The sequence below is a fragment of the Mus caroli genome, unplaced genomic scaffold (genome assembly GCF_978045245.1).
Source record: "Mus caroli unplaced genomic scaffold, Mus_caroli_1 scaffold_12, whole genome shotgun sequence".
NCBI lineage: Eukaryota > Metazoa > Chordata > Mammalia > Rodentia > Muridae > Mus > Mus caroli.
The window spans coordinates 59,206,341-59,220,003 of NW_028227267.1; the positions used below are offsets into that span (position 1 = coordinate 59,206,341).

Sequence of the window (13,663 nt, forward strand, 5' to 3'; positions counted from 1 at the left end):
AAAAACTAGGATAGCAAAAACTCTTCTCAAGGATAAAAGAACCTCTGGTGGAATCACCATGCCTCACCTAAAGCTTTACTACAGAGCAATTGTGATAAAAACTGCCTGATACTGGTATAGTGACAGACAAGTAGACCAATGGAATAGAATTGAAGACCCAGAAATGAACCCACACACTTATGGTCACTTGATCTTCGACAAGGGAGCTAAAACCATCCAGTGGAAGAAAGAGAGCGTTTTCAACAAATGGTGCTGGCACAACTGGTTGTTATCATGTAGAAGAATGCGAATCGATCCATTCCTATATCCTTGTACTAAGGTCAAATCTAAGTGGATCAAGGAACTTCACATAAAATTAGAGACACTGAACCTTATAGAGGAGAAAGTGGGGAAAAGCCTTGAAGATATGGGCACAGGGGAAAATTTCCTGAATAGAACAGCAATGGCTTGTGCTGTAAGATCCTGAATCGACAAATGGGACCTCATGAAACTGCAAAGCTTCTGCAAGGCAAAAGACACCGTCAATAAGACAAAAAGACCACCAACAGATTGGGAAAGGATCTTTACCTATCCTAAATCAGATAGGGGACTAATATCCAATATATATAAAGAACTCAAGAAGGTGGACTCCAGGAAATCAAATAACCCCATTAAAAAATGGGGCTCAGAACTGAACAAAGAATTCTCACCTGAGGAATACCGAATGGCAGAGAAGCACCTGAAAAAATGTTCAACATCCTTAATCATCAGGGAAATGCAACTCAAAACAACCCTGAGATTCCACCTCACACCAGTCAGAATGGCTAAGATCAAAAATTCAGGTGACAGCAAATGCTGGCGAGGATGTGGAGAAAGAGGAACACTCCTTCATTGTTGGTGGGATTGCAAGCTGGTACAACCACTCTGGAAATCAGTTTGGGGGTTCCTCAGAAATTTGGACATAATACTACCAGAGGATCCAGCAGTACCTCTCCTGGGCATATATCCAGAAGATGTTCCAACCGGTAAGAAGGACACATGCTCCACTATGTTCATAGCAGCCTTATTTATAATAGCCAGAAGCTGGAAAGAACCCAGATGCCCCTCAACAGAGGAATGGATACATAAAATGTGGTACATTTACACAATGGAGTACTACTCAGCTAATAAAAGAATGAATTTATGAAATTCCTAGGCAAATGGATGGATCTGGAAGGCATCATCCTGAGTGAGGTAACATATTCGCAAAGGAACTCACACAATATGTATTCACTGATAAGTGGATATTAGCCCAAAAACTTAGGATACCCAAGATATAAGATACAATTTGTTAAACGCATGAAACTCAAGAAGAACGAAGACCAAAGTGTGGACACTGTGCTCCTTCTTGGAATTGGGAACAAAACACCCATGGAAAGAGTAACAGAGATAAAGTTTGGAGCTGTGAAGAAAGGATGGACCATCTAAAGACTGCCATATCCAGGGATCCATCCCATAATCAGCTTCCAAACGCTGACACCATTGCATACACTAGCAAGATTTTGCTGAAAGGACCCAGATATAGCTGTCTCTTGTGAGACTATGCCGGGGCCTAGCAAACACAGAAGTGGATGCTCACAGTCAGCTATTGGATGGTTCACAGGGCCCCCAATGGAGGAGCTAGAGAAAGTACCCAAGGAGCTAAAGGGAACTGCAACCCCATAGGTGGAACATTATTATGAACTAACCAGTACCCCAGAGCTCTTGACTCTAGCTGCATTTGTATCAAAAGATGGCCTAGTCTACCATAACTGTAAAGAGAGGCCCATTGGACTTGCAAACTTTATATGCCCCAGTACAGGGGAATGCCAAGGCCAAGGGGTGGGGGTGGGTGGGTGGGGGACTGGGGGGGGGGAGGAGTGTATTGGGGACTTTTTTGGATAGCATTGGAAATGTAATTGAGGAAAATACCTAATTAAAAAAAAAAAAACAAGAATTCTCACCCAAGGAATACCGAATGGCAGAGAAGCACCTGAAAAAATGTTCAACATCCTTAATCATCAGGGAAATGCAAATCAAAACAACCCTGAGAATCCATCTCACACCAGTCAGAATGGCTAAGATCAAAAATTCAGGTGACAGCAGATGCTGGCGAGGATGTGGAGAAAGAGGAACACTCCTCCATTGTTGGTGGGCTTGCAAGCTTGTACAACCAGTCTGAAAATCAGTGTGGTGGTTCCTTAGAAAATTGGACATAGTACTACCGGAGGATCCAGCAGTACCTCTCCTGGGCATATATCCAGAAGATGTCCCAAATGGTAAGAAGGACACATTCTCCACTATGTTCATATCAGCCTTATTTATAATAGCCAGAAGCTGGAAAGAACCCAGATGCCCCTCAACAGATGAATGGATACAGAAAATGTGGTACATTTACACAATGGAGTACTACTCAGCTATTAAAAAGAATGAATTTATGAAATTCCTAGGCAAATGGATGGACCTGGAGGGCATCATCCTGAGTGAGGTAACATATTCACAAAGGAACTCACACAATATGTACTCACTGATAAGTGGATATTAGCCCAAAACTTAGGATACCCAAGATATAAGATACAATTTGCTAAACGCATGAAACTCAAGAATGAAGACCAAAGTGTGGACACTGTGCCCCTTCTTAGAATTGGGAACAAAACACCCATGGAAGGAGTTACAGAGACAAAGTTTGGAGCTGTGACGAAAGGATGGACCATCCAGAGACTGCCATATCCATCCCATAATCGTCCTCCAAACGCTGACACCATTGCATACACTAACAAGATTTTGCTGAAAGGACCCAGATAGAGGTGTCTCTTGTGAGACAATGCCGGGGCCTAGCAAACACAGAAGTGGATGCTCACAGTCAGCTATTGGATGGATCACAGGGCCCCCAATGGAGGAGCTAGAGGAAGTACCCAAGGAGCTAAAGGGATCTGCAATCCTATAGGTGGAACAACATTATGAACTAATCAGTACCCCGGAGCTCTTGTCTCTAGCTGCATATGTATCAAAAGATGTCCTAGTCAGCCATCACTGTAAAGAGAGGCCCATTGGACTTGCAAACTTTATATGCCCCAGTACAGGGGAACGCCAGGGCCAAAAAGGGGGAGTGGGTGGGTAGGGGAGTGGGGGTGGGTGGGTATGGGGGACTTTTGGGATAGCATTGGAAATGTAATTGAGGAAAATACGTAATAAAAAAAATATTAAAAAGAAAAAAGAATTTGTACAAAAAAAAGACTCTTAAGGGCAAAGTAGTATCACTAGCCCAAAATTCATTTTAATAATTTTTATTATAAGTATATTTTTAAATCATAAATGGAGTTGGTAATCCCAAGCCAAAACACATAATCTTCCCCTCATCGTCTGACAAGCCGTTCTAGACCATACTCTTCAAACCCCATTTTCTTCGCTGCTTTTCAGGTTTCTGGGGCCCAAAACTAAATGCGCATGACTCTTGCTGGTAAGAACTTTTTGCAAACTATCCATCAAATACAAAGAATGCATCTAGCCATGAGCTGTGTGGAAAAACCATTAAGTCGCTGTTAAGAATCCACTTGTTTTGAAAATAATAGACCCCTCACTGTTCTCTATGACACAATAGTGATCATAAGACATGGGACGTAAATGATCAAGTTATTTTCACAGATTTGGGTGACATGAGCCAACATCCTACTTCATCTTATCTATGCAAAGTTGTTATTGAAATTTACTGGGAGAAAAATCCCTGGTGTTACTTGAAAGAGGACCAAGCTACTTTAGAGAGTAGCGTCTCTCAAATGTTCACTTTAAATAAAAAGCTAGTGGAAATATTTTGGGGTACTATGCAGCATTTTACTCTTTTTGCCGACAAAGAGGTCAAAATCGTTGTTTAAGGAAAATTCCCACCTTTGAGATGATCATTATTTAGATTGGGACTGCTTAGTTCAACATTTAAAAGTTCTATCTTTTGTACTTCAGTATTTTGCAATTTCTTTTTCAAATGATCTTTACAACCCAGAGCACAGACACCAAAGCAGTCCTCGCAAGGCCATTACTTAGTGTAACGAAGCATCGAGAATGACCAGAAATCTGATGATAGACAGTCTGAACGTAAGCAAGCTTTCTATGTGTGAGTACAGAATTCCACTCTGCTGAATCTCCCTTAAAATGAGAATAATCCCACTTAGCAAGTCAATATGCTATTCTTAAAAATTAAAGTGTAGTCACTAGGTTAACCTGAACAAAAATTATCCCCATCCCGCTCCAAACACTTAAACTAGCTTTAATTACTCCCTATTTTCCCCACGAAAACAGGAAATGATAGGGGCTGAGCCTTTTAAATCTAAAGGTTCAGTTTTCTTCCCTGATCCATTCTCTACTGCCTTCCTCCTGTTTCTTTCCAAACACAAACGTTCACTCTCAAGGAAGACACTTTTTGTGTCTGCTGATAAAGTATAAGGAATATGAAGTAGGTGTGCACAGCGTTTTTTGTAGGTACTTTGTAAACATCTGCGTCACTTGGATCCTTTGTTCCAAAAGCCTGAATCAAATCTAATCAACAGGAAATCACTACTTTCCCAGATGTGGTTCACTCGCTGCACACTGGTGGCGCACGCCTTTAATCCCAGCACTTGGGAGGCAGAGGCAGGCAGATTTCTGAGTTCAAGGCCAGTCTGGTCTACAGAGTGAGTTCCAGGACAGCCAGGGCTACACAGAGAAACCCTGTCTCGAAAAAAACAAAAACCAAACCAAAACAAAACAAAAGGGCGAAGAAGTCCTCTGACCTGGTGTACAGGTAAGAGGGCAAGAAGACAATCTCAGCCAGTCTGATTTGCCACGGGAGAAAGTCTAATATGCTGTCCACAGAACCAAACTTCGGTACTAAATCCGGATCAGGGAACCCGTGACAACAAAGCAAGCTCAAACACATTCAGATCTGTGAAACACATTCAGATCTGTGGCTTTCCGTTGCCGCGCCACCAGCTCTCACAACATCTGCTTTTCTTCTGGACACAGCATCTTCACTACCATCCGGCAGTTTAAAACTAGATCCTCTTTGTCGTTGCTCTCTGCCAACTCTGCTAAGTATCTGGAGCAATCTAAGCCCCAAAGTTCCTGTTGTCCTTTTGAAATTTCCTCCATCAGTATGAAATTATTTCTCTTGAAAATGCCTTGGTGATCATAGGCGCTAGTGTAAGAGATCGCCGAGGCCACGCACCACACCACGATGCTTGCCACATCTGAGAAGCTGTGCTCCAGCTTGGTGATCAGCAGACCCGTGCACACCGGCAACTTGTGCAGTCTCCAGCCACCCGCGCGCCAGCACAGTCTGGTGTGCACCACGGGACCCCAGTCCAGATATGGGTGCCATTGCGGATGCGGACAGGGTAGAGACTTCCCACAGTCAGCCAGATGATTGGGCAGCCACTGGGTCCAGGTCCAGGTCCAGGTCCAGGTCCAGGTCCAGGTCCAGCTCCAGCTCCAGCTCCAGCTCCAGCTCCAGCTCCAGCTCCAGCTCCAGCTCCAGCTCCAGCTCCAGCTCCAGCTCCAGGTACCGAACCACTTGCATAACGCCGCTGAGATGACTGCTCAGTGTAGTCAGAGCAAGTGCATGTAGTGCCCGCCACACCAGTGCCTGCAGCAGGGCAATCATTCTGAGAGTCGGGTGCTGCCTTCTCCCAGGGCCCACGCACACAGATGTGACCTGCCTCCGCGGCCCCACCCTCACTGCTGTGTGACTGATTAATGATAGCTACAAGTGAGATGAGATCTAGAGACGTTTTTATAATTTTAAGAAAAATGTGGTGTGTGTGTGTGTGTGTGTGTGTGTGTGTGTGTGTGTGTGTTATGCTTGTGTGTATTTATATGCACCACGTGCATAAAGGAGCCCATAGAAGCCAGAAGAGGCAGAGTTCCCTATAGAACCTGAATTACCACGGTGAGCCTCTGGGAATGCTGAGAATCGAACTCCGGTCCTCTGCAAGAGACTTGCCAGTAGTGGATGAACCATCTCTCCAGCCCCTGGAATGTAGTTTTGATTTTCTATTTTCCTAACAGATAAAAAAGACTGAACACTTTTCAGAATTGTACTGGCCATTTAGATTTCTTTTTGATGACTGAATAACTCATCTACCCATATATAAATGGATCCATTTAGAGTGAGGGAGCTTAATTTTTGTAAAATCATAGCGTTGAGACTGTGTTTAACCTCCTGGGACAATTCCACTCCTCCCCTAGAGTAGATTTCTATCTCACCTTTAGCAGTTTCCTTTGCCTAGTGCTGACAAATGCCTCTTGCTTATCGAGCTCTTCCGAATTACACCTTGTAAAGTTTGTAGCCCAAGGGCAGAGAGTTCTGGACACTATAGAAAGTCATCCAACTTCTGTACTAACTACTAGGCAGACTCTGGTGGGTGGACATGGGTGTGGTGTGTTCCTAAGGATGCTCTTTCAGTTACTATTGTTCAACGTTATTTTTTTTTAAAGATTTATTTGTTTATTTATTTATTTATTATATGTAAGTACACTGTAGCTGTCTTCAGACACTCCAGAAGAGGGAGTCAGATCTTGTTACTGATGGTTGTGAGCCACCATGTGGTTGCTGGGATTTGAACTCCGGACCTTCGGAAGAGCAATCGGGTGCTCTTACCCACTGAGCCATCTCACCAGCCCCCAACATTCTTATTGTTCAACCAAGACAAGAGTCTAACCTTTGGCCATTTGACTCCTGGGCTTCCAAGTAAGCATTTAAAAATAATTGGGCTGGAAGCCGCTTGAACCACATTAATGACCTGATTTTGTGTTGGGCTAATAGTCTTTCATGGAAATTTAACGTCTCTACTTGCTGACTCTAAAACTAGTAAACTCTTACTTAATACACATTCATTTTTAGTCCTGAATCCACATTTAGAGTTCTAGCAAGGAAAGATCCAGTGCAAACTCATGGGCATTTTTTTTTCCTTTCCAGCTTTAAATGTCTTTCTAGTCTGGTTTTAGAAACTGGGACTCAGACATAGTTAAACATAGAAGATACTCATATTAGCTGATTAGCTTTCATTACTGTGGCAAAATCCCTGAGGAGGCCCTTAAAGGAGGAATGCTTATCTTGGATCATGATTAAGAGACTTCAGTCTTCAGTCAAGTAGATCCTTGCTCCTGGAGGGTGATCAGGCAGAACACCAGGGTTGGAAGCACGTGACAGCAAATCTGCTGACCTTGAAGTAAGGAGATATTTTCGAGGAGGAAGTCTGGGGCAGCATGCAGTCCTTGGCGCCCAGCTCCAAAGTTTTGGTCACTTGCCCAAAGCTTATCAACTCCAGAGCGTGGGTTGGATCGACCCACAGATGAGGTCAAAGTCCCCACCATCTAATTACTCTGCTAAAACTGCTGTGTTGAAGAAATCTTAGAAAGCAGGTGAAGAAGGCAGCTTCCTCAATGAGATTAAAAAAAAAAAAAACCTGACAGCTAACATTATACTTAATGGTGAAACATTGACTGTGTTGCCATAGACTCAAACAGAGACAAAGGGGTCTCTCCAGAGATGGCTCAGAGGTTCAGAGCACTGACTGCTTTTCCAGAGCCCAGAACCCACATGGTGACTCAAAACTATCTGTGACTTGAGTTCCAGGGGATCTCATGGCCTCTTCTAGCTCCACAGACATACATGTAGACAAAATAAACTCAAACACATACAGACAATAAGAAGGAAAAAAATTAAAGCAAGAAAAAAAAAAAAACCCTGTTCTCAAAACCCTTACTCCGTGTCCTGCCAGGAGTGGGTGGGGTGGGGGGATAGGGAGCTTATTCGTCAGTGTGGTAAGGAGGAAAAGTCAAATCCTGTCGTAGTTATCAATCAGTCTCTACTCACATTGTCCCTGTGGTGGTAGCCTGTTCCTCGATACTGGTCCTAACGTTCTGGGTTCCCAAATGAAAGACACACACACACACACACACATACACACACTTATATTTTAATATGCCTTAAACAGCTCAATGGCTGGACCACTTCCAAACCTCTACATGGCTGAGATACTTTCCAATAATCCCAGCTTATCACTTACTAAAACCTCTATTACATCTTTACTGCCCCAGACTCAGACCTGCATCCTCCTGGGCCACAATCCCGACCTTACCTGGTTACTATGTTCTCTCTTCTGTACCCATCCTGCCTCTGTCTCACTCCCCAGCCACTGGCTGCTGGCAACCAATCAAACTCAACTAGTGGCAGGGTCCCTCGGTGTCTTATGTGTAGACATGTGGATTTTCGTGTCATTTGGGGGGACCAAAGTAACATAAGTAGTATTAGACCAAATCTACAACAAAATCCCACAGATTTTTTAAAATATTTTTTATTATGTATTTTCCTCAATTACATTTCCAATGCTATCCCAAAAGTCCCCCATACCCTCCCCCCCCACTTCCCTACCCACCCATTCCCATTTTTTTGGCCCTGGCATTCCCCTGTACTGGGACATATAAAGTTTGCATGTCCAATGGGCCTCTCTTTCCACTGATGGCCGACTAGGCCATCTTTTGATACATATGCAGCTAGAGTCAAGAGCTCCGGGGTACTGGTTAGTTCATAATGTTGTTCCACCTATAGGATTGCAGATCCCTTTAGCTCCTTGGGTACTTTCTCTAGCTCCTCCATTGGGAGCCCTGTGATCCATCCAATAGCTGACTGTGAGCATCCACTTCTGTGTTTGCTAGGCCCTGGCATAGTCTCACAAGAGACAGCTCTATCTGGGTCCTTTCAGCAAAATCTTGCTAGTGTATGCAATGGTGTCAGCATTTGGAAGCTGATTATGGGATGGATCCCTGGATATGGCAGTCTCTAGATGGTCCATCCTTTCGTCACAGCTCCAAACGTTGTCTCTGTAACTCCTTCCATGGGTGTTTTGTTCCCAATTCTAAGAAGGGGCACAGAGATGGCTCAGCCGTTAAAGGCTAGGCTCACAACCAAAAATCCCACAAATTAAATACAAGGAAACATCTCTTGTCTGAGGGTGTGATTAGCTACATAGACAATCTCAAGGCATCTATTAAAAACAACTATGGGAACTAAGAAGTGGGTTCATGCCTGGCAGTGGTGGCACACTCCTTTATTCCCATACTTGGGAGGCAGAGGCAGATGGGTCTCTGAGTTTGAGGCCAGCCTGGTCTACAGAGTGAGTTCCAAGTCTGCCAGGGCTACATAGAGAAACCCTGTATTGAAAAACCAACTTTATTTCTAGAAAACATCCGTTAATGGTAGCACTAGCTATTTTAACATAGACAGAGATGATGTAAGGCTTACAAGCTTAGAAAACTATGGAACTCAAATCAATCACAAAGCCCACCTCCAAGGTTATTTCCGTAGTAAAGATTCCAGGAGATGCTTCAGTGGTCCTCCTCACAGGTTTGCCAGGAGCTACAGTGATGCAGCTTTCTTGAATCATCTCCCATATTGAAATGGGCTTCTTGGCAATGCACCTGCCAAGTCTGCCCCAACCCTGTAAGAAACTCCAATAAACTCACTGGTTCATCAGCCTTGGCCAGAATCATCTCTTGGTTATGTCATTGGTGCTCTGTCTGGGGCAAACAGACATTTACTCTCATATCCCTCACAGCACAGTTAGAGCCTGAGCACGGACTGACAGAGCCAAAGATGGAGTAAGGAGGAGCACTTGCTTGGTCCCTGCCGTGGGTGATAAGGCTGTATCTCAGGCTGATCTGTTTGGAGATGAAGCAATCATGAGGGCAAGCCCAATTTGGCTGCCGGTGCTGAACGTTTTGATTTGTTGCTGACACAGCAATTGTATAGTCTCCACTATGAGACATGCAACCAATGTCAAGTTGTCTGCATGCGAGACATCTCAGGGTTCCATAAAGACACATAACATATTGTGATGCAGAGAAAGAAAAGTCTGACCTTCTCCCTGTTCCACCTTTTCCTTTATTTGGATGCTCAGCAGAACTGAGGATTCTCTCCATAGACAGAGTAGCATGCTTCCTTAAGAAAGGGAGTCTGCCACACAGATACGTAGATGTGAAATCTGTGCGTCAATAAGTACACAGGGGCCTTGATAATGGCCCAAGATAGGAAACTATGGTAATTGGAAAATAGTCTGCATCTGAGCTACTTGAATGGAAAGAAGGCTTCTAAACAGAATTGAGAGATTCCCCTCACAGCCTGGCCCATGAGATCACAGGGCATGGCGACAGGTGGAATTAAGTCTGAGGACTGCAGAAATATAGAAATGGAGAAATATAGCTACTTTCCCTTCCTTGAGACAAAAACTGGGTAGTATGAACTGGTGTGAAATGCTACCAGCCATTCAGGACACTTGATTAGTGCTGGCTGAGGTCAGGATGTACAGATACTGAGAAAGCTGGTCGTGGACGCTTTGGGAGTGGTGCAGGACTTTAGTTACTTTGCTAAGGCCCATGGTGGGATATGACTGTCATGAGACATGGCATGCTGTAGAACATTTGACTAATTGGGACTGGCACATAAATTGGGTTTTAGGTGCTAAAGAACTCAGGATGAAATGGGGTCAGGGAAGCCAGATGATGGAGCCTTCATGGTTTTCAAAAGCAAATGTGAAAAGATTTGTATTGAGTTCTGAGTTCCCAAGGAAAATTTTTGAGAGAAAAACCAAGAGCTAAGCTAGCGAGTCTCTGAAAGGCTTTAAAACCTGGGCAACAATTTACCAGGGGAATGAGAGAGGGAGCGAATGCCAGAGTAGAATAAGTTTTTTTTAAAAAAAGATTAAGCTTGTCCTAGATTTAAAGAGTTGTTTTCCACAGAGAATGCTCGATATAAATTTTACCTCTGCCAAAATTATGTCTACTTGGGAACACAGTTGTTTGCCCAGTCCAGGACCCTCTCACAGCCAGGTAAAGCTGTCGACAGTCCTGGAAGCAGCCTATCAGGATTTCGAGGTGACTCCAGTGGCAGGTATGGCTATCGAGAGCACAGGCATGAGAATGCACAGGGGCAGTGACAGCATGCTGTCCCTCCTGTACCAACAGGAATTTGGTCTCAGGTTTACACCACTGGTTCCTTGGTCTCAGACCTTTCGAATTAGGCTGAGTTAGAGTCCCCTAAGATCCCAGCTTATGGATGGAAGGGGCCTGAACTTCTCAGTCCCTAGAATCACAGGACTTAAGTTTGCCAAATAAATACATGAACAGATTATTAGAATGGTTCATTGTTAGGGAGCAGCGAAGGTCACAATGAATTAACACTACATATACTGGTAAGAGTAATTTTTTTTAACTGAAAATACCAAGTATTGGTAAGAATGATGACTGATTAACACTCTTTGCTGGTGGAAATGCAAAATAGTATAGTTTGGGAAATAAAATAAAATATTTTTTTTACATATCTTAATAACCTTACTTCTAGTCTGTAGTGTGTAATTATTAAAAACCAATCCACACTAAAGCCGGCTACACGCCAGCAGTGTCGGTTTCCCTGCCCCTGTGTGATACCCAAGCAACGGTGCCATGTTTCCTGAGTTCACTGCTGCTGAACCGCTCCTATCTTCCCAGGCCATCCGCCCCCTCTGCTAGCCCCTGTGGCCTGCTGAGACTGGCAGCTGCTGCCTCTAAACCTCTAGCCCCATTAAATGAAGACTCCAAAGGCTTGTAATTTATCAGCCATATTTATAACAGTAAATCCTTAACCCTCCAACAGGTTCACACACAAAAAAAAAACCTCAAAATTCAATTGATATAAATACAAGCTGCACACCTAGATGAGGCAAATGTTCCCGAGATTACTTTATTGTCCTTCTATGATATCCATCGCTACCTGTGATTCTTTCAAGCCACGTGGATCAGGTTCATCTTCTTCCTCCATCTTCTTTCTCTGTCCTTCTCTCCTCTCTCTGTCTTTCTGTCCCCTCTCTAAAACTTTTAGCCCCACCTTCTTTTTCCATTGCCCAACCACATGGTCTAGCCTTATATTTCACTTGACCTCACCTGTGTACAGATAGCAATCTACAATCCCCCGCCCCCGCTTTGTCCAATTAAAGGGCTCTTTTCTCTCAGATATAAATTGAGCACAACTATTACCATTCTGTAATTTAGAAAGTAAAAGATACGCCTAATACCCAATCCATCATTTTTGTCAATTAAATAAAGCACACTGTCATCTTCCTAACTTTTTGTTTGTTTGTTTGTTTTTGTTTTTGTTTTTGTTTTTCCAGACAGGGTTTATCTGTATAGCCCTGGCTGTCCTGGAACTCACTTTGTAGACCAGGCTGGCCTCGAACTCAGAAATCCGCCTGCCTCTGCCTCCCGAGTGCTGGGAACAAAGGCGTGTGTCACCACCTCCCGGCTTGTCATCTTCCTAACTTAAAAAGGCTTATAGCTTTACACCTCATTTGTGTCCTGGTTTTAGATTATATATCATCTGAAAACCATGCTCTCAAGTCTACATCATCTTTCTCAATGCTAAACAGCTTGGGTTGGCTATGAGACTACAACCAGTCTTCATCCCCTTCAGAAATCCAAAAATGACTAATATTACCTGAAAATATAAGGAGCACAAAACATAGCTTCTAATACTTAGCCAATTTATAGAGACCCCTGATCACCTGGACAGTCCCTCATTCCTTAAAACGTTGGAGCAATAGTCTTCAGCCTTCTGGCCCAGGATCATGTGGCAGACCTTTGTGACCTTTGTAACGTAGAATTTTAAAGGGCTGATTACCCTGTCTTGGCAGAGATTATCTGTTGACTATTCTCAGAGTGTTTCCTTTTTCTGGACAGTATTTTGTCTGTAGATGAAATGAGGCAATTCTTGCCTAGTGGCTGCCTCGCCACAACTGGAGCAACTCCACTGATGCTCAATTTCTTCTTCGAATCCAAGAAAAGGGTGCTGTCAGGAGCAGACAGGTCTCTAGTCAAATGCTCTTTAATAAAGAAATGCCCATAAATGTCATATTCTGTGTCAGAAGCCTTTGAAGACTACGTAAAGCATTTCTGAACTGTTAAGTCTTGACTGCTCTCAGTCATTTCTAATTGAAATATCTTGAAAACACCCTAACATTTAACTCAGAGCCATGAATTTGCTATCTGGCCCTTAACTTGTACGCTTAATCATCTAAGATCAGTTTGTAATGGCAGTTAGAGAAGAACTGGGTCTAAGCTTTGTATACTTAAATACGTTGTATAGGCACAGTGCCTATATGAGAGTAACAATATTAATCTCCATTTTTATATCAATAAAGAAATTCACATCAATGAAAACCTTAAATTTGTATCAATTAAATTCTGTACCAATGTAAGGGATTATAACTGCAAACTTTATATGCCACAATACAGGGGAATGCCAGGGCCAAAAGAATGGGAATGGGTGGGTAGGGAAGTGGGGGGAGGTATGGGGGACTTTTGGGATAGCATTGGAAATGTAATTGAGGAAAATACGTATTAAAAAATAAATAAATAACTTCAACTTTGTATCAATAATAAAGATTTCTACCAATGTAGGATATAGCTATGTAATGTTTTAATGTATATTCTCACTAATCTGAAGATAGAAAAATATGGATATAGATAGATGCTCAGAAACATCTTTATATCTGCCCCTAATTCACAAGTCACATGATTTTTTATCTGTTAACTGGATGAATATTGTAAGTTGGTTTTCTTTGATACAAAGGAGTAGTCCCCACGGATTCTAGTCTGGTGTGCAAAC

At 43.1% G+C, this 13,663-nt stretch overlaps 1 pseudogene; it reads right to left on the minus strand.

Annotated features, from left to right (window-relative positions):
* Window positions 1-3,501: 3,501 nt before the first annotated feature.
* Window positions 3,502-6,655, minus strand: LOC110308966 (dehydrodolichyl diphosphate synthase complex subunit Nus1-like; annotated as a pseudogene).
* Window positions 6,656-13,663: the final 7,008 nt, after the last annotated feature.